This window comes from Scylla paramamosain, unplaced genomic scaffold, assembly GCF_035594125.1.
Source record: "Scylla paramamosain isolate STU-SP2022 unplaced genomic scaffold, ASM3559412v1 Contig4, whole genome shotgun sequence".
NCBI lineage: Eukaryota > Metazoa > Arthropoda > Malacostraca > Decapoda > Portunidae > Scylla > Scylla paramamosain.
Genome location: NW_026973669.1, coordinates 1,352,501 through 1,355,000, shown reverse-complemented (window position 1 = coordinate 1,355,000; position 2,500 = coordinate 1,352,501). Strand labels below are relative to the sequence as shown.

The window sequence follows — 2,500 nt, the reverse complement described above, 5'->3', positions numbered from 1 at the left end:
GTCGCTTGCCCGGTGCCGCGTTTCTTTATGGATTTAAAAGAACGTGGCTTTACTTATTGAATCTGAAATAAGGGTAATAATTTTTTGTTGGGGTATAATTATATAGAAGAAATAGTGTTGTTTTAGATATTACATTTGTTATTACATATTTCTATTGCTGTGATAGTAATAATAATAACAATAAATAGCTGTAATTATATGAATTTAACGGGGTGACTAATCCATGAAACTTGTTATTTTTCTTTTCTTAATCTTCACTATCATTCTCCTCTTATTTTCCCTTTCTTTTCCTCTTCTTTCTGTTCCTCCTCTTATTTCTTCTTCTTCTTCCTCATATTCTTCCTCTTCCTCTTCGTCCTCTTCTTTCTTTCCTGCTCTTCCTTCTCGTCCTCTTCCTTTCCTCTTCCTTCTCCTTCTCACCTTCTTCATTTCCTCCTCCTCCTCCTCCTCCTCCTCCTCCTCACCTTTTTCATTTCTTCCTCCTCCTCTTCCTCCTCCTCCTTCTCTTTCTCTTTTTTATGTCATCTTACTTATCGTCTTCCTCCTCTTCCTCTTCCTCTTTTAACTCCTCTTTTCACCGTCCTCTTCTCTCCTTTACTCTTCCCTTCTTCTCAACCCTTCCTCCTCTTCCTCTTTTCCTCCTCCTCCTCCTCTTCCCCTTCCCCAGACGCAAGATTCAAGAGAAGAACCCTGACCACCTCTTCCTCTTGGACCCAGCCGCCCACCTCACCCACGCCCACGCCCTCACCCACTTACTGAACAAAAGGAGGTGAGAGAGAGAGAGAGAGAGGGGGGGGGGGGGCCGTAATCAGCTAGACTTGTACCGCGCATCTAAAATTCTTTCCAAAGGCCGTAGTTGAAGTAACACACAAGTTTTTAAAGGGTGTTTTTACGGTTCTAGTGACAGATTAACGACATTTCTACATTATTAACAGGAAAAACACTCTTGAGAACCTCGTTAATAATTTCTACGGTCTTGGAAAGCAGTCATGGTTAAAGCAGTTTCAAAATTAAGGAATAGAAGAGTTGGTGGTGAAAACGTGAATAGAGAACGTATGATTTTTATTGAGATTAAAGAAAATGGAGTAGGTTTATGGTAGACTTAAGACTTTGTGGCGAAAACTAAGGGAGAATAAATAGATGAGGTGCTTTTTCTAGGGGGGGATGTACAGAAAGTGTGATGATTTTAAGGAATGAATAGAGAATGTGTAATTTAAACGGGGGACTAATGAAAATGTTGGGTATTTATGGGTAACTTGGTATTTTTTTGGAAATTTCCTAATATATTGGGGAAAAAATAATAAACTGTAAATTTTTGTGGAATACCAAAGAAAATGGTAAAATTATAGGGGACACGTAGAAAATATGGTGAAAATGAGAAAAAGTGGGAATAGATGATACAAATAATAATGAAACTAAGAATATATGATAAAAAAATAAGAGAAACTGAAGGATAACCAATAAAAAGATGAAATACTCAAGAATATGCAATAAAGATTAGGAACAACTTAAAAAAAATGTGGGATAAAAATAAGAACAAAATTAGGAAATGATAAAAATGATGATGACAGAAAAAATAAAGAAAACGTGCCTAAAATTAATATCAATTTTTAAATAAGGAAAATAAAGAGAAAGTTAAGAAAATTAGCTGAAAAGTTCTAAGACATTTAAGAAATATTAATAAAAGGAATGAATAGGAAAATATGCAATAAAACTCAGGGAAAAAATAAAATAAAATAATAACAATAAAGAAAAGCGAAAAATAATATATAGAAACTAAGATTACTACTACTACTACTACTACTACTACTACTACTACTACTACTACTACTACTACTGCAGGAATGTGGTCGGTCCGGTCCTAACTTCGCCAGATGGACAGACACACAATCTATTCAACAACAACAACAACAACAACAACAACAACAACAACAACAACAACAACAACAACAACAACAACAACAACAACAACAACTTATTGGGAGCTTTCGCCTCCAGATACAAGGAAGAAGGGTGAGAGAGAGAGAGAGAGAGAGAGAGAGAGAGAGAGAGAGAGAGAGAGAGAGAGAGAGAGAGAGAGAGAGAGAGAGAGAGTTTATAACTATTTCAGCTACTATTACTGCTACTACTACTACTACTACTACAACAACTACTATTACTACTACTACTACTACTACTACTACTACTAATACAGCAACAACAACAAGTACTACTACTACTACTACTACTACTACTACTACTACTACAACTATTACTTTTACTACTGCTACTACAACAACAACAACAACAACAACAACAACAACAACAACAACAACTACTACTACTACTACTACTACTACTACTACTACTACTACAACTACTACCCACTCAATTCTAACCTAACCTAATTAACACCCCCCAGGCCACCCCCTCTGGACATGGTGGGGCTGCTGCAGGTGGGGGGCTGCGGGGGGCTGTCCTCCTGACCAGACGCGCATTGGAAGGCCTTGACCTCCCCTCC

At 37.2% G+C, this 2,500-nt stretch overlaps 1 long non-coding RNA gene across 1 annotated transcript in view; it reads left to right on the top strand.

Moving 5' to 3' along the window:
• Positions 1-2,500, top strand: part of LOC135096426 (uncharacterized) — a 5,270-nt gene that overhangs the window by 2,235 nt on the left and 535 nt on the right. Inside the window, exons 6-8 of the long non-coding RNA XR_010264751.1 lie at positions 668-769; positions 1,843-2,013; positions 2,402-2,500. The exon at positions 2,402-2,500 is cut by the window's right edge and continues 51 nt beyond it. This is a non-coding gene — a long non-coding RNA (uncharacterized LOC135096426). The remainder of the gene's footprint in view (positions 1-667; positions 770-1,842; positions 2,014-2,401) is intronic.